At 35.3% G+C, this 19,647-nt stretch overlaps 1 long non-coding RNA gene across 1 annotated transcript; it reads left to right on the top strand.

The window, feature by feature from the left end:
• The first annotated feature begins 221 nt into the window (after positions 1 to 221).
• LOC150103840 (uncharacterized) lies at positions 222 to 18,626 on the top strand. Its single transcript, XR_016548706.1, has 3 exons — positions 222 to 327; positions 17,116 to 17,365; positions 18,313 to 18,626. It is a non-coding gene; the product is annotated as an uncharacterized LOC150103840 (long non-coding RNA).
• Positions 18,627 to 19,647: the final 1,021 nt, after the last annotated feature.

Here is a 19,647-nt window from a genome sequence, read left to right as displayed (position 1 = left end):
TATATATATATATATATATATATATATATATATATATATATATATATATATATATATATATATATATATATATATAAAAGTAACCAATCGCCGGAGATGGATGTGATGTCTAGTGAGAGGCAGTTTACACTTCCTCCTTACTGATGGGATTTCTAGGAAATGACGTCTTTCCTTGTAATGCTTGTTGGATTGTCATGCGCAATAAAAAGAGAGGAGCTGAACTGCATGTCAAGTGATTCATTTGAGACCAGCGAAGCTGGCGTGCAGGAAGCTAACGTAACAAGTAATAAGGAATATTCTCGCCAAATAACTGATTGCGGAAATAAAGTAAGTGATATTATAGAAAATATTTACTTAAATATAAAGAGCCAATAGGCTTGATTTCGGCGATATAAACATTATTTAAATTAAGGGAATATTAAATCCCACATTGTTTTAAAACCGAATAAGAAACTCAAAGATTGGAATCAGAGAGTTTCATGCCGAATATGGTAAACTATAAAAGTATCGGCGATTACTAGCGTGAGCTAATGCAAGTAGTTCTAGTACGTAGTACAATCTCGGGCAACTCGCAGCAAAGGTGGTAAAGTTTTGATCGCTATTCTTGGTATTTTCCATAATGTAAAAACACATTTCCTAGGAAATGTATGCTGTTATTACATTATGGTGGGAGGTCACTACCCAGACCGGTTTCAGCCTTTATTGAAGCTTCATCAGTGAGTAGCTAGACCAAATAAATATCAAAGGGTATAGCGAAAATAGCATATACTCTGCTATACGAGTTGTCAAAAAGGTGCACCCATTAAGTTACTCAAATATAAAGAGCCAATAGGCTTCATGATTCCAATCTTTGAGTTTCTTATTCGGTTTTAAAACAATGTGGGATTTAATATATATATATATATATATATATATATATATATATATATATATATATATATATATATATATATATATATATATATATATATATATATATATATATATATATATGAATGAATGTTTTTTTTATGAATAAATATATTGGAAATTTTTTGGAGATTTCCGACAACTTCAAAAAAACTCGCAGACGAACCCAGTAGCTTAGAAATATCGAAAAAATTAAGAAAAAGTTTAGGTATGACTTGAATGCATAAAATATATGCAGAAACTAGTCTATTTTTATCATTTATACCATAAAATATACACAAATCTATTATAAAAAAGGTAAAATTATCCAAACTAACGCACAAAACACACAGATTGTACATGACTATTTGCTGTCAGGAGAAATATAAACAAACGTAAAGATGCACTGTTAAATCATAACTGCATAAAATTAACTGTTGTTAATTAGTTAAAAAAGAATTAGAATAAAATGAAATTTTTATAACGGTTCATTCATTAGTGTATAGGCTAGGCTACCATAAAGCAATCATATTGCTGCTTCTTCGTTATCAGTGCATGATTTGTTATACCTGTAAATAAATATGAATAATTTCTTTTCCACATTATCTTTTCATTTTTCATGTCTAGTGCTAGTAATACGTGCAACATCTACAGTGCTTTGTATTATATAAGACAATATTGATATAGGTACTGACAGACATACGATTGATCTTATAAACAGACGATGTAAACTTATGATATCGATAAATACCGTACAGTCATCATCATCATCGTTTCCGTATTTATAATTTTACAATTATAAATTGGGAAAGCAATGAAAACAAATAAGTAGTCTGTGTACACTAAGATAGGACTTGGAGCTTCTTAGGAAGCTCCAAGTCCTATGCAGTATATGCAGATTGTCATATGCAGATTGACGGATCTCTGATGATGAGATTTGGGGGGGGGGAGAATTCTGCTGATGTATTTCCAATATTGAGTTCGGGGTCTGCTTTTTCTTTTTCCATCTGTAGAGGATCAGAGCATCAAAAGGTGCAGAGGGTGGATGTCTGATTTGGTGGCCGAGCCATTTTATTTGGTTTCTTTGAACACTGCTGGGTTTCATTTAACATAGCAGAGTTGGGAATGTGGTCTTGCCAGGACTAATCCAGGATATTTCTTAGACAAGTAGTTCCAAAGCTATTTATAATATTGGTTGCTTGCTGCTTTTGCTGAGATGTTCCAGGTCTGGGAGCAGTTTGGCTGGTGCACTTCTAAAGACAAAGCTTCGTCTCCTTTGAAATTAGGCTCGACTTCCATACATTATTAAGACTTTGTGGAACTGGAGTGCTTTCTGTTTTCTATCTGATTATTTAATATCCTTGTTTTTTAGGAGTTTATTTTTAGTCCAAATATTTCTGCGGTTCTCCTAAGACTGTTGAAGTGGTTTTGGGGCATCTGTAATGTTGAGGTCAATGAGGATTATATCATCTGCAAAGCTCAGGTCTTCTAGGTGCATCTGTATATATGGGTCTTTGATGAGGATTCCAGATTTAACTTGAATCAATTTAAAAATATAGTCACTCACTATGATGAATAGATACGGTGCCCTGCAGGACTCCAGTGGTGATGGGGAAACTGTCTGTTTTTTCTCCATTGACTAGTACTGCGGCGTGATATCTTTGGTAGGGTGCTTTGATTGCCTTGATAAGTTTAGGTGAAATGCCATAAAGTTTGAGTGTTTCCCATAGTCGTTCCCTGTCAACACAATCAAATGCTTTAGTAAAATCAATACAGTAGAGTACTGTAAATGTATTTTCACTTCTTTTTGATTTTCTTTTCTCTATCTTACTTGATTGTAAGAATATAAGCCCAAACGATTAGCCCAATATAAACATTGGGCTAATCGATTGTTTATGTTATCGATCAGGCTTCCGGTCAAGAGTAGGCTATTAGTACTTAAGTTTTTAGGAAGTCAAAAGTTATAAGCGGATTTTCGAACAATGTTGGAGGTCGGCGCTCGTAACCTCCGTGTTGTTCAAGGGTCAACTGCATAAAAAAAGTCAGAATTTTTTAGAAATAATAAAATTTCAGAAAATTGGAATTCAGATATCATACAGCAGGTGTTTTTCCTTGAGTTCATCTACAAAAGCTGTTTTTTTAAAGGGTTTCGTAAACCTCAATAGTTATTTAATTTTTTAAAAAATGAAATTTTTCTTATTATTATTATCTCATCTCATTTTCCTTTCCCCCTCTTTTACCTTGCGGTCTCGAGGGTTTATTAATCATTGGACTTTAACCGCTCACAGGATAAGGTGGTCAGCCCTACTCTCCAGTGTAGCCTATGTCCTCAGTGGTGTTGAGTTCTCAAGGCCGATTTGCCTTGAGAACTCAAAAGACTATAAAAGCCAGCTTAGTAGATCTTGTGTTAGAACTCTTTGATAAACAGAACGAACAAATAACAAACAAATCTAGTGAATACGAAGATTTGGTCAAACATAATAATTTAGCAGTGATAGAAGTCTTGCAAACGGTAAGAGACATTAAAATGAGCATTAACGCACTAATTGGCAGGCAACACAATTTCATGAAAGAAACATGCAAAAGTGACTAAAACAGCTCACCAAATCACTTGGCTTCTGAAAAATACTTTAACATGCAGAGACAAACAAGATGTTGTTCCTCTGTATCGAGCCTTGATAAGACCCCATCTGGACTTCTGTGCCCAGTTATGGGCACCAGGGTTTCTTCGTGATGGGGAGGAAGTGGAGAGGGTCCAGAGACGAGTGACCAAGATGATAGCAGGTCTGTGGAATGAACCTTATGAGAATAGGTTGAAGATTTGTAGGTTGCAGAAATTGGACGATAGGCGAAGGAGGGGTGATATGATTGAGACATTCAAATTACTGAAGGGTTTTTATAAGATTGATCCAGAAGATATTTTTGAAAATATGACTGGTGGTGGGAGGACTAGGGGCCATGCATGGAAGCTGGGCAAGAGCGTGGTTGACAAGGGTGTTAGAGCTAGGTTTTTTACTTGGAGAGTGGTGAATGAGTGGAATAAGCTTCCAGAGTCTGTTGTGGGTGCTACGACTGTGAATGAGTTCAAGGCAAGGTATGATAGATACTGTGTGAATGCTGAATAGTTGTTCTTGATGTTAGGGCTCCCTCGATGAGTCTGTCGACTCCTTGGAGTTTCCCGGAAAAAAAAAAAATAATAATAATAAACATCCAAATCCGTCAAGAACTTGATTCCCTAAAAACTACAATACGAACGTTTAAATTAGCAACAACATAAAGAGGATCTTGTCATAAGCGGTCTTCCTGAAACTGAACCTACAGAAAACCTCGGAGACGTAGTTTTAAAATTAGGCCATGCAACTGATATCACTCTGCAGCTTAACGACATTCAGACCATAAATCGGATTCCTAGGAAGAGCAAAAAACAAGGCTTGCCACAACCTGCACTAGTCATAGTTCGTCTTACAAGCAAGTCCACAAGAGACAATCTCATAAAAGCCAGTAGATAGGAAAAAACCCGTTGCCAAGGACTTGAACGCATTACAAGACAATACACCAATCTTCCTATCCAAATAATTAACACCATTCAACCAGAATCTGTTGTACCAAGCAAGAAAAGTCAAAACAGAAAACAATTACCAATTTTTGTGGATCACCGATTCCAAGATCTTTTTGAGAAAGTCACAAACTTCAAAGCCGATGCAAATCAAAAGCTCAGAAGACATAGAAAGGTTGCCACAGTGAAAAAAAGTCCCGTGATTAGTTCAAAAAGAAGACCACAACAGAAATGAATGCGAACCATCAAGACAGATGCAATAACACTAGAATATATCGGCAATTTCACTTTGACAGACCTTTCAGATTAATCATTTGACCTCTCAAACATCAGCCTACTTACAACACAGCAATCAAATTAATAAACGACATCTAACCGGTGTCATCCTTAGATTAGCTTACTAAGAAGCTTCGTGAATGCAAGCTGAGACATTATATCTCAACCGAGATCAACAGAAAGAAAAAAAAAATCCATTTATTACATTGAAGTGTTGTAATTACAGCGCTTAAATACATTAAAAGCAAAATTGTTAAATGCTGTATATATAACGCATTGTTATACAATAAATACTATTAAAATGTAATCTTATTCAACTGCAACTATAAATTACCATATACACTAACTATTATTAATACATTATACAAACAAAAGGAAAATTCGTATGAAATTCATTGTTTAAAAAAACAAACTAGAACATGTTTGTAAATGCATAATATATAATCATAATTTTAATAACAAAAAATCATTAAATTAAAAAAAAAATGTTATTATTATATGTATGTCATTTTTATAATTTCTAAATTTTGTAATTTCTATAATTTTATAATGTAATTATTATATGTTTGCAAGACATAATGAAGTGTTTAAATCTTTATTATTATTATTATTATTATTATTATTATTATTATTATTATTATTATTATTATTATTATATCAAAAATCCATTTCCTATAAACAGGTATTTCAAATGCATATCTTCATTGTCGCAAAGAAAAAAATTTAATGCCATAAAAACAAAATAGCTTGTATATTACCAGTAGCAAATCTAGCAGATAATATTCATCCAGATAAGATAAAGCGACCAATCGTCTTAACACGTTCATTGCCAAGCTGAAAATTGGAAGAATTTCGTGTGGTGGCCAAATTTTTTTATATTTTTTTATTTAGTTAGCGACGTCCACGCGATATCGCGTGATTGCCAATGAACGTATTAAGATCTCTTTGAGAGAAAAAAAGAAACATGATTCAGAAACGGGAAACTATTTGATTCATGTAAATATGTAAAGTGTCAAAGGCATGACTTAAACCATCAGTACGTGAAATATATAGACATTATAATCTTCAAATCTTCAAAGATTATCCACGTCTGTAAATACGAAGAATTAAAAAAAGCTAGGGAGCTTCATTTTATGCGTCTATCGGATTTTCGCTTCATTTCCTAATCGGACAAAATTGTCTGATTAGAGAAAGATTTAAGTCATACGATCGTAGTTACCGTATTTTTTCCGAAGGAGCAATTCAAACCTTACATATTGCCACTAAGTTTAATGTAGCCATAGTAACAGTGTTTCTAATTAAAGCAGACTTACTTGCAGAATTCTTCTCCTGAATGGATAATTCAGGAACAGAAATTCGTTCATTTATCTTTCCAAGTCATAACGGAAGAATTAAATGGTTTGGTCTGGCAAATTAAACTTTGCCAGACCAAACCATTAACAAGAATAGCAGTCCAGGATTGGCGATAAAGAGATCCGCTGATATTGAAAATAATTTCGGCATTCTCTAGAAAAACAGAAATATTACATGATACTAATTGCTAATATTACATGATAATAAAATTGCTAAGAACTAGAGAGAACATAAGTTATTCATAAGAGAAAATGTAACACTCTGCTGAAAAAGGTGCGCCTAGAGAAATTATTGTGTATATTATTAAGTTTATCAGTGTTTCCCAACGTGGGGCGTATACGCCCCACAGGGGGGAAATTTGCATATTTTGGGAGGCAATTAGAAATTGATGTTGCATTCGTCACCTCATCATCGAGATAGTCAAAAAAACACCATTGTCGGCGATAAATTGTCGATGTGGCAACTCTGACTTTCCGAGAAAAAAAAAGCTAACAACACAACACCAGTACAGCAGTCAACATGAATGCAGTATCAAGAACTTTCAGAAAAGCAAAATGACGAGTCTATTAGAACTTTATTGAACATAAAAGGAACAGTGGTATGGCTTTCTGATGAGACAGAAAAAAAATACCGAAATTCAACTAATTTTGCAAAAAATTACTGTTGCCCTTCCTGTCGTCATATTTAGTTGAATGTGGCTTTAGTGCTGTTAATGACTTGGTACTGAAAAAGAGAACACATCTGGATATCACAAACAGTGGGGATTTGAGATTGAAATTGACTAAATTAGTACCTCAAATAAAAACTCTTTGCAGCAGACATCAAGCTCAAGGATCACATCAACTTGGATTTTATTTTCCCGAGATCAATTCGATTTATGTTTTATAACATACAAAGTGTAATATAAAATTTATATTCATTGAAGAAAGTAAAATTAAAAACAGTTTACTTATGTTCCTTTTTTTTATTTAAAGTACCTATTTATATTTTACTTTTTCAGAACTTGGCTGACTATTATGCTAGAGGGGGGGGGCATCAAAATCTTTGAGGCTTTGAAGTGAGGCATGATCCAAAAAAAGATTGGGAAACACTGAAGTCTAGCCATAAATACTGTTACAATTTGATCAAAGCATAAACCTTTTAATCTATGGGAAAATCATTTTCAGCTTTCAACACATACAAAACCACATGTATAACATGCACGTAGCAGCACTCAAGGTTCGAAATATCCCCTTTTCCTTTCACGCACGCCCGAAGTGCGCGAGGCGACAAGTCAATGGCGGCACGCACAACATCCAACCGAAACGCTGCCACTGATCACTGTTGTGTGGTCCTTACCTTGTGTGCAGTGTACCACAGTCGTACCACAGGTTCCAGCATGGTGTCTTGATACACTTTGGCGGAAGTTTTGATTCCTTGAATACTCCCTGATACGTCACCCCTCCCCTCCCCCACACCAAACCATCATGGATGCGGAGTGATGACTTCTCTGAGTCCTGGGTACACGCGCTGTCCGACCACCTAGGACATATATCCCATCGTTTAGGCGGATAAACGATTCAATGTCGAAAAGTTTTTCATCTGTGAAGGGAATATCTCTGTGTTTGTTGTTCGCGTACCACCGGAAAAGTGCCTTTTGATTTTATCACCCTCTACGGCATAAATTGTGGTGTTAGGAAGTGTCCAGTAGAACGACAAGAGATTCTCATCCTCAGGTTATCGGTTGGTACACGTGACTTCGTTCTCTGCAAAAGATTCATCTCTCGAGACATCACTTTCTGCGTTCTCTCGCATGATTACGGCGGAGACGTGTCTTTACAGCCCTCACAAGCTATCGTGTCCTAACGCAGCGTAGTGAACCTATTCTTTGGCGTTCAGATACGTTTTGTGTATCGTTATAACGGTTAATAGTCCGATACACAAACATCCTATTGATCTCAAGTGTTTTTAGCGTGTTGAAAATGATATGCGGCTGCATTCCAACCATGCGAAGTGCTTTTACAGCTACACGGTTCTCATAATCTCCCCACAGCATGTTAACACGTGCAGATAGATAACTTTCTCTCTACTGATAAACTCTTTCTACTAAAAAACGTTGCCTGTGCACAGCGCTACTAATGGAACCAGGCTCGCGCAGTTCTGTGGGCAGCGCCGGGTGGGGTGGAGGGATTTGTAACAATATTTATAACATGAGCGTGTATAGTTACGAGTATGCATATCATGCCTATCTCTATTCATATCACGTGTTTATATGGCTTTATTCATACATGTGTGCACTCTACCTTTGTTACTTTTCAAGTGTTTTCTTTCATAGCGATGAAGGGTCATGTTCGATTTTACTCAAGAATTCGAAAACCTTGGTACAAGCACTGAAATATACTTTTCTAAGCAGACAGGATCTTAGGAAGCATTGATTATTCGTTAAAAACCAAAATGCGTATATGTAGCTAACATTTCTCTTGCGGATTTGAAGTAGCGTACTTGGATAATAAAACGAAGAAGCGCAAGAGATCTTAAGTATTCTTCATCTTAGCAAGCATAACCCCAATAGGAATTTAATACACATTCATGAGGCAAAAGATTATTAACTAAAACACAGAAAGGTGCAGTCTCCTTGGTCAGAACCAGGCCTTTGATATCTGTATGTCTCATTACCACTGAACAGGCCTTGAGCTCTAATTCATGCATGAACGAAGTTTAGGTCTAGTTATTTCCTACTTGGTGACAATGTGGTCCGATGTATCTTTACTCTTTCAGCATGACAACGCCCTATTTCAGAAAGCCTGGATTGTGTGTAAGCATGGTTCGAATAACGGATCCAAGATTCGTGCTCCCCCCCCCCCTGCGCGAACAGTTGTCCTAATTTGAATTTCCTCAAATATTTGTGGGATGATGTGGAACACCATCTGCTGTCGACGACAGTGCTTCGCTTGGTCGCTGACCCCTGACTCTTATGGACTGTTCTTTATAATTTTCATAACCGACATCATCCTTGTTCACACGATATTCCTTCCAAAGCATTTTTAAAGAATTTCTTGTTTAATAAGGTTGCATATCCATTTCAATCTTAACCTATTTGTTCGTCGAACTCTAGGATCACATTATAGGGAATATACTCAAGCATCCCCTTAATAGGTCAAACTTTCTGCTTTGCAGTTCAGCATGCAACCTTTGGAATGGATATATATATATGTATACATGTATATGCATATATATATATATGTATATATCTATATATGTTAAAGATCAACCAAGTTATTTTAAATATAAACCTGGTTGGCATGAAACTCTCTGATTCCAATCTCCGAGTTTCTTATTCGTTTTAAAAAAAAATGTGGGATTTAATATTCTCTTAATTTAAATAGTATAAACCTGGTTTTATTTACTCCATTTCCCAAGTAAGCAAACAGACAAGTCAGTCAAGTTTGCGCCTGCAAGTGTTGCAAGTCTAGCTGATCCTGTACCTAGTGCAAGTCAAAGGCAACTCGTGGTAAAGGTAGAATAAGCTCTGATCACTATTCTTAATATTTACCCTTATTACAAAGCACATCTGCTGGAGGAGATGTATGATGCTATCTATTAAAGGCAAGGGGCCACTACCCAGACTGGTTTCGACCTTTATTGAGGTGTATTTAAGTAAAGACCTCTCTAAAAATCAGGACGATCCCTAGACCACTCCATAGTGACCGAAAGACCGTCCAACTCACCGTTGTTCCACTCAGTGATAGACTCACCCCGTCACCGAGAAGAACTTCTCAGCGTTGGCTCCACCCAGTGGCAGGCTCACCCCACCACCAGCCAGAGCCAAAATCTCAGTGGTGGCCCTACTCACAGACACGCAAAAACCTATCCCCAAGCAGAGTCTCTCAAATCCAGCTCCAACCAGTTCCGACCCTATCGAGGTCTCATCAGTGGGAGCCAGGCTAAGAAACACTAAGTTTTAAGTAATACAGAGCTTATAAATATTTTACCAACACAAGTTAACATAAGGTGCTTTGACCTTATTAAATAAAATGCTCAGGATGAGAGATAGATGTAGAAAGTTTTTTTACCTTGGGTATAATTCAGAGCTTATTCTACCTTTACCACTAGTTGCCTTGGTCTTGCACTACGTACAGGATCAGCTAGACTTGCAAAACTTGCAGGCGCAAACTTGACTGACTTGTCTGTTTGCTTACTTGGGAAATGGAGTAAATAAAACCAGGCTATATTTAAAATAACTTGGTATCTTTAACATATATTATACCCAAGGTAAAAAACTTTCTACATATGTATTTATATATATATATATATATGTATATATCATATACATTTTTTCATGTACAGGTAAAAATGTAGTTCGTCCTTAACTTTTGGACACCCGTGTGTAAGAACTAGCAGTTATAATTCAGAACACTGCGACCATTAGACCCAAACGGTATCACTTGAAACATCCTTGTATCATTACACACTTTCACCTCCGAATACTTCAACGCATCTTCCAAACACGTTCATGAGACTGTGAGAACGTATAACCCTGATTCATCACAACACATGACCTGATTCCATTGCAAAATAGCCGAGTACCAATGGACGATTGTTAACAAGCACTGAATTCACAGCCTCTCCTTGAAAATACGTGGCCAGTTCTATACGTGCCATTGAAATCCTTGTGGGATTGCTTTTATCTGCTCGCATTTCCAAACACACACGCATTATCCAGATTCTGTAGCTGCTCATAACTTGGCTAAACATCATCCTGCTATCTTAGATTCTTCAGCAAGTCGATTTATTCCATAGATTTTGATTGTCACGATTATCCCATGGTTTTTCCCAGAATCGCTAGTTTGAATCGCTGATTTACATAAAACACTGAACATTTTACAATCTTGAACATCGGTAAACTACTGATAAGTTTACTTACCAGTTATAAACTATTGGTAAGTTTATGTTTAGGGGTTTTTAACCAGAATTCATGCGCTTAACAGTTGGGGAAAATTCGATTCCCCCAAATGGAAACCAATAGATTTCCCTGAGGAAATCGTAGAATGGATGAGCATTTGTCTGTTTGTTTGATAGGTTTGTATAATAAAGTATCAATCAACGATCTGCGATTAACCTTTACTTAGTATAATTTATTAACATCTTTGAGCCTCCGTAGCTCAATTGGTATAGACAAAGCCCTTTAGTCAGAAAGACCTGGGTTTGATCCTAGGATCATTAAAAAGCCCTCCACCTCTCATACGGAGGTGGAGGGCTTTTTAACCGGAAATTCGGGATTTTCATCCCTCATAACAGCCAAACCGGCCCTGTGAATGCACACTTCCACAGACATAAGACACTCCTGGAATAATAGTAATCAACCTATTCCGTAGGATTTTGGTTTCGAATGCCTACACGTGGGTCTACTCGTGGATTTACAAGTGTGGGTCTATTCGTAAGCATAAATTAGGACTAACATAATAATTTTACTCCGTAACAGTATTCTCTATTAACATCTTAATGACAGAATACGTTTTTATAAAATTTATTCATTTGTGTGATTAAACAGAAATTAAAATCTCCATCAAATTTAATTAGATAAAAAGAATAAATCGATACTGGAAAAAAAAAACAAGAAACAAAAACATTCTACTTTGTTTAGAGGACACTTACGGCAATGGTTATAAACTTGTCGTGTGTATATTTGAATAAATTTTATTTCTTTATTTTTAATGTGAAAAATACAAATAACAATGAAATCCTTGGAAAGACATGAATCCTATTTTTTAAAATAAAGATTACGTATAATTTCTTACGTCTTTTCGTAATTTAAATATACAAACAATACATAGAATTTCGTTTATTTATTGGTTTTATGATATACTTTAAATTTATAACCCAAAATTCTGATATATCTTGGGAAATTTATTTTCTTTAAATGTTGTTTTTATCAAATTAATTTATCAAATTAATGTTTCCCTTTTTTTCGCCAAGATATAACCTGCAAAATTGAGAGCAATTTTATTAATAGAAAATAAGTGATTTAACATAATTCATTTTTATAGTACGTTCAAAAATTAACTGCAAATTCTGAATGCAAACATTTTGTGCGCAGAGTTACAAGGCGTGTTCGATTCCCTTTTTAACTGGCGTGAGCGCGCACACGCGCACAGCTTACATGCAACATCTAAGCTTCTTCTTCAACCCATCCGTCCCTTAGGACTGGTAGAGTCCTCTGATTAAAGGTCAATGAATTAATTCAATCTGTACGTCACTCCTCTGTTGTTTTCTCAAAAGTGCAAAGGTTTTATCTATTTTATTCTGCACAACTGTTATCTCTGTGCTGGTGGGTTGATGTTTTGTACTTTACAATTTCATGCAATAAAATTCTAAACGACATATTGTGTATATATAAACGTGTATCATTAAGAATTACTACGTTGTTTGTGTACTTGCTATCTGGCGACATATCTAACCCCAAAACAATGGTGGCATACTGTAGATACAGAAAGTATAAATAAATATTATGTTGTGCTTAGGATCATCTGTCATTTTTTAGATGACGTTTCAGCATATTAGCTTAAGGAAGGTTATCTGACTGAGTGTAGCGACATCTGATGAGACAATGCTCAAAAGAAAAAAAAAAACGGCAGCATATTAACTATGAATTTAACCATACAATATATGGAGAACAACTTAACGTATTGATTTAGAAACTAACTGACTTTTTAAGAAATATTGTGTTGTACCGACAGAGAAAATGAGCATTTTATTTAAAGCATAATATTTGCTACCAAAGTATTTTATCACTTCCTGTGCTACATTTTCCCTTGTCAAATGTATGCCCGCAGTTCATAGAACCGGGTCTGGCAGATTGCCAAGAATAGTCAATTCACGTTGAAGGGGGAGAAAGAAATAAAGGATGTACGAATTAGTCACCAGCACGTGAAATCATGTACTCGTGCTTTACACCTAAAATTTTCGTTATAGAAGCAACATAGTTACCACTTTAAAAACTACAACGTTCATAAAAGAAAAGTTAATTTTCCGACGTGTAATAATAAACAACTCATCCCACGAGATGGATTGATTACCCTATTATCGGAATGAATTCTTCTTCTCACATGTGCACAAGTGTCGAAAGGTCTGGCATCTGTGAGCGTACAGTACGATTAGTGCATTTTATCTTTATCCTTCGTTCTATACGTTTCGCAATCTATAAAACTTCCTAGTCCAGCGATAGCTAAAGAATAAAGGTGAGTGATAGTGTTATAATAAATTTCCCATTAAGATAAGTTGCACGCCGTTTAGAAGAAAAACTAAAAGCCAAGTTATTGTGCACAAAGTAAGTTAGTGAGAACAAATTTAAAATATGTTTTATGGTTTTAAGCAAAATGCTTTTTGTTTTTTTTTAATTGATTCTCTAGGTGTTTGAGGATTTGGAAATTCTTTGAAGAGACGTATTGAAAGGAATGTGCCATTTGTACCACTGTCTTAAGACAGAACTTGTCATGACATACTCTAAAAGCTCTTCTCCTTGCAACATCGATCTGAAAATATTCACTCAGTGACGGACTGGTCTGATTAGCTAACGGGAATTTTCTAAGTGGATCGCCGTAAAAAATTGGCAGAAATATCTGACAGGGTGATTTTAAATCCCATTCAAATGTAATTTTATTTTTTTAAAAATACGATATCATCGTAAATAAAAATGCTTCTCAAACTCGCGAGCGAATGATACAAAATCACAGATGACAACGTAATGAAGTGCTTGGATAGCAACCATTGGCAAACAGGAAGGATACCAGTGACGTCGTTCCCTCCGCTAAATCCCAATATTCAGGCTTCTTCTGTTCACTGTCGCGCAACTTCATAACAGTACGCTGTACAAGAGAGTAACTGGATGTATTTGTGACTAGTACAGGTATCCTTCGATTAACTCGGTTAATTAATCCCTCGATGTTACCGCGTATATCAAAATCGCGTTAATCAAATCTAATAATCAATGGTAAAAATTACAATTCGTCCATGATCGATTACTGTACTAATGGTTCATTTTATATGGTACTCTTTTAGGAAAGATAAAAAATGAATGCAAAGTAAATGTTTAATAAATACTTGTACCTACATTATTTACTGCATTTTTTTGTATCAAAAGAAGTTATCAAGAGTCCTTTGAACAGTTTTAGTTTTTTCTTATCGGCATAAATTCTACAATAACAAGCAAAATGATTCTCCAGACCTCGGCAAACAAGCAATAAAACATAAAGAAAAAACACTGTAAATATAATACATGATGGTACAAATTAAGTGGATATGGAATCCAACATTATTTCATAGCCGAATATAGAAACAACAAGAGTTTCGTGTCAAATATATAGAAACAAAAACTTTCGGCGGATACAAGCATAAGCAACCTTACGGGCAACTCGTAGTAAAGGTGGAGTAAGCTCCAGATCACTTTCCTTAGTATATTCCATAATGCCAAGCACATCTAGAGAACATATATGATAAATAAGCCTTTGTGTATTTCAGTAATACATGATGGTGTATTTATTTTCAGTTACAATCTAGAAATTATTGAACAAAGGGAAGAAAACAATAACAACTAAACCATACTATACTGACATCGGAGGTCGCGGTATCTCTCAGATACCGTCAAATATCACCAACCTTTGAAATGAATTTGGTTTAACACATGTTATGTGCTAAACCAAAGTGACAGCAAAAAACAGTGCGGAATATCACTCATAACATATGAATGCACAGCTACTGATGACCTCCAAGCTATACACTGAATTGTACAAGAATATTTATATTAAGCATTTGGCATCTATCTGTCAGATCAGCTGCGAGCTCAGCAGGGTTAAAGGTGCGTTATACGCAGCAAAACTCTTGCTGCGTATATCAAGGGATTGCCGCAATTAATTTCGCCGCGTTAATCAAATCAGCGTTAAGCAAGGGATACCTGTATATAACAGTAAGAACTATTTTTTACACCGACTTGTGTGGTATGAAGATATAAAGAATAGTATAACTGGTATGGAACATGTACAACATACAAATCATGACGATGTCTTTAACGAATTAGCAATACAAATGCTTTTTTTTAAAAACAAATATTGTATAATAAAAAACAATGACTGTTCTCAAGTGATTTCGATGGCGTGTTTTAGTCGCTAGGCCGCGCTGAGTTCACTTAAGTCTGTTGATATGATGATAATTAGGATGTGGACTGTAGAAATGTGGTATCAACATCATCACATTATCAGACTTGAGTGAATCTTCTGGAACAAACTAAACCTTACCGGCGGCTTTTGGTTCGGTTTCGCAAGAACTGCAACCAATTCAGAGATCTCTCTTCAGGTGGCTTGGGAACTAACTGATGTTTATCATGAGAGACGGCGTCAGAGAAAATAATAACTTTGCATATCTTATCGTAAGCTTGGATTTCGAGTAGGGCTCGGTATATTTATTAAAGAAAAGAAATATCGACGCATATAATACCTCTGTTCTTGCCATGAATAGGAATATTCTAAATGCGGTCTTCAGAAGATGTTTACGAATTGCAACATATGTGGGGAACCCAAGTTTTTTTCGTATTTTCTTCTTTACACTCAAGATATAATTCACGTGTTTTTATTTAATTCAAATTGTATTTTTAGTGTTCATTTTCGCCATACCTAAAATCATAAAGATAAAACTATTCAACATCTGATCAGTATCGACTGTTCAGTAGACTACTTAGGGTAGATTCCCTTGAAATTATATAAACTGAAGTGTTTTAATTCTGTCTGCTACTAAATATACGTGAATCCTAAGTAGACAGAAACGTGTAGTTATTTTCTGTTTTTGTTTTCCTTGCCTGGTATAGTAGATTTTTAAAGTATGGGGTCCAATGCTCAGATATATAGATTGGAGTTGGGAGCTGCTTGCTTTTAGAATTTGATCTCTCACACTTTTGCTGGTCAATTGAGCGGTCTCTATTTTTTTGTTGTCCTCGATTAACAGAGGTGATGTCCATGGTGTTGACTGGAATGCCGATGTTGGTGGCAATCAATTGAACCATGGAGCTTAAATATTCTGTTTGTTTGTTTTTTGGTATTCCCTTTATCTGACATCTTTTTTTCGTTCTTTCTGTAGTATATGCTCGATTTGGCACTTCAGAGTGTTTACCTCTTTCCGCAATTGTTCATTTTCGCCCATGAAGTTTCTTGCTCTTCGATCCCTACCTTTAGTTTCGTATTTATGTCTCACACAGTTCCAAGCACTTCTACTACAATATTCTACTGTATATAATGCTTGTAACTCCTCGAATTTTTCGTTAATTTGTTCCATGTGAGTATTTCTTTCTGATTAAAGAGCAAGTTTTTAATCACGAGTTTGAATAAATTTAAGTTGTCGGTAATCTTAAGATCAGGAAGGAACTTACCTCGATGTACGTCGTTGCTTTTGCGTGGCGTCTGTTCTTTGTTCTGCATTTTCTCATGACATTGTAGACAGTGCCTTTCGGTACGGTCTCTAGCTCCCTATGCTTTTCGAGATCCCGTAGCACTGGTAGTTTAGTGCTCTGGGTTTTAAATGCCACCGATCCCCTTCATCGTTTAACAGCTTAGTACAATTGTTACCGTGCTTAGTGATTTTCGATGTCTCAGTGACCTTTGGCCTTTCTTCCCCTGAGCAACGTGTTCTGTTAAACTGGCGACGTCCTTTGTTTTTCGCTGGTTGGCGACCACAGTCCACTTTGTCTAAGACTTTCAGCATACAACACTTGAATTCTACTTAGTCCATTTCCATGAATTGTATATCACTTCAGCGTGAAAAGAAGAATTACCTTGCAACATATTCAAATTAAAACAGGAATTAAAACCACTTTCAAAATACAAAAACGGTAGTAGCGATATCAACGTGCGTGCACTTGTATACTTACCAGCACCCTCTTCCTCCTCCTCCTCCTCCTCCTCCTAATAATAATAATAGTGCAGTTTTGTTGTACCAAACTAAATACAATGATAGGTGAAAATACATGTAATAAATATTCGTAATAACTGACACTTAATGCATATTTTCTCTTATGTTAGATTCGATAAAGTTTTCCAGATGAATGACCAAGTATCATCAGGTTCATCAAAGGATTACGGAAGAAGAGTGGCGCAAGGGGCTTATAACAATGAAAATCGCTTTTCCAACTTCACTGATTATCCCATAGTTGTCTGTGCAAGTGTTGTTCGCTGTGAGAATAAAAGCAACCAACTTAGTAGCAATGATGCCTCTAAATCGAAAGAAAGCCCTTCTGATGACGACAATGAAAAAAGTGGTAGTATTTTAAAGGTAACAAATTGTGTTTATGACGAAAAAAAAAACATGTTTTGAGACATCTGTTATATAAAATGTGGAACTTGTCGATTTTGAGATATTGAGTACGAAAGTGTCCTAAAAATTTATTTTTCACCAATCAGATTTTAAATGAATCAAAATTGAACTTTAAACTAATATGAAGACTCAATAAATCAAAATCTACATTTCATATTGAAATTTATATTAATTAAACTAAATTGTATACACTGATAATTTACTTTTAACATCTGCACTGTCCCTTGTAACCATGTCCAGCAGCCAACATGTAGGGAACTCAGAGTTGCTGTGGTATTCGCATCACCGTCGCTATTAGTAGTGGATGAAAACATTTTCTGTTATTTTTAGCAACAGTGCCCAGGTCTCTTTGAAAGGATTCTTGAAGTCATTTAAAAAAATTAATGTTGCCAATGAAATATTTAAAAGGGTCGTGTTTATTCCAATGTTTTTAAAATCTGATTTATAAATATTTAATAAAAGAAAGAAGTTGTAATTGTGTTCTTTAGTCAAGAGCACAACTCAACTAACTCGAAGATCGAACTGGATTTTACAAGAACAAAAACACAACATGATCTCCGGTATACATTTATAACGTGGTTTATGTTTTGAGGATAATTAATAAGAATGTGATTAGAAAATAAAAAGATATGTTTAAGTGATTTGTATAAATATAATAGGCCTGAGTGGGCATTATAACCATTTGGATTTAATATCGAAAATCAATTTGTTATATTTTCCATTCATCATTCTTTTGCTTCATATTTTAATCAACCTTTTTATTCATTTGTTTTCTAATTCATAAATCAATCCTTTTAATAATATATTGTTTAGTAAACAAACCTTATATACAAATATAAGTACATAATTGTTTTCTCTTTTTTGAAAGCGTAAGCCTCTAAACTCAAACTAATTTGTCTTTTCAGTATTGTATTCTGCTTTAGTTCAACTACGAGTATATTTTGGTAAATTTATTGCCTTCTGGAACTGTGGAATTTCTCGTGGAATCTACGAAGTGGTTTATGTTGTTAGAAAGAAGACACCATTAGACTTCACAGGGACCAACAATCATCAGAAACATTGGAAGTCGAATATCTGTAATGGCCTATATAGCTATCGATTATTGGTAAAAACAGATGTATTGTGTATTTCTTTAGTTTAAATATTTTCTAAATAAAATGTTTGTAACCTGAAACTTCATGTTTGATAAAGAAACAATAAACGAAACATTATTACATTATTTAATTTATTAATCATCATCAGTAATTAAAAAGGAGAAGAAAAGGCTTTCCTATCCGTGTGTCAACTGGGATTTCTCCATCACCAGTAAACAGAAGACCGAATATTACTTATTCATAAGATCATGTGTACAGGAGAAACTAAAATATTTCCATTTTAGAAGGATTTGTTCAGATTTTCTCTTCGCACTTTCCGGTATAGATTAGCAGCACAAGCAGTACAATTTGATCCCTTCTGGTGCTCAGGGCCGTACTTATGCACAGGTGCACGGAACTCTAGCTAGGTCCTCAAAACGTAGGGCCAATTTAAGGGCCCAAACAATGAGGAAGGGGTCGTGGAGCACTCTAGCCTCAGGAAACGTGTAAGTACGGCTGGCGCTACCCCATTGAGCTATTGGCAAAAAAAAAAAAAAAAAAAAAAAAGTCCTTACCCTCATCTATCGAACTGTAGCAGAAAAACAAAAACCCTAACCAGGCCATTGTCGTTTCGTCACTTTGGTTTTCAGCTTAAATTTATTTTCTTATTATCATCTATCACAGTTTCATTCATGAGAAATTGTAACCAGGAAACCCTACTGTGGAGACCAAATTCTTTTAAGTTATACCACGCGTCTCGGACCTCTCAAATATGCAGAGCAGTGACCCTAAAACGCGACAATGAAAATCACCAACTGTCGCAAGACATTCGCAGTGGGATTTGCATTCACTGCTTGCTGGATGGAAGTCCGAAAATGGTCTCTACTCTGTCATGAATTTTACAACCAACTTTAAAAGTATATTTATTATTTAAGTATATAAAAGTATATTTCGAAGTATATTTATTTTTCTTTAAGTACGTTCACGAATAATAAAAATAATAAACTGTTCTTAATATGACGATGATGATGATTATAAATAGCCGGTAGAATCCCAGAGCTGGAAAGGAAAGGCCTCGCTCAGTGTGACCGGTTTGGACCTACTTCTTTTTGGTGACCCAGTCCATTTTGAGAGGTGTATATGAAAATCAAAACATGACTTTTGTCA

This window comes from Typopeltis vanoorti, chromosome 8, assembly GCF_054136105.1.
Source record: "Typopeltis vanoorti isolate ZY-2024b chromosome 8, IOZ_Tvanoo_1.0, whole genome shotgun sequence".
Classification (NCBI taxonomy): domain Eukaryota; kingdom Metazoa; phylum Arthropoda; class Arachnida; order Uropygi; family Thelyphonidae; genus Typopeltis; species Typopeltis vanoorti.
This window is presented reverse-complemented; position numbering and strand designations above follow the sequence as displayed.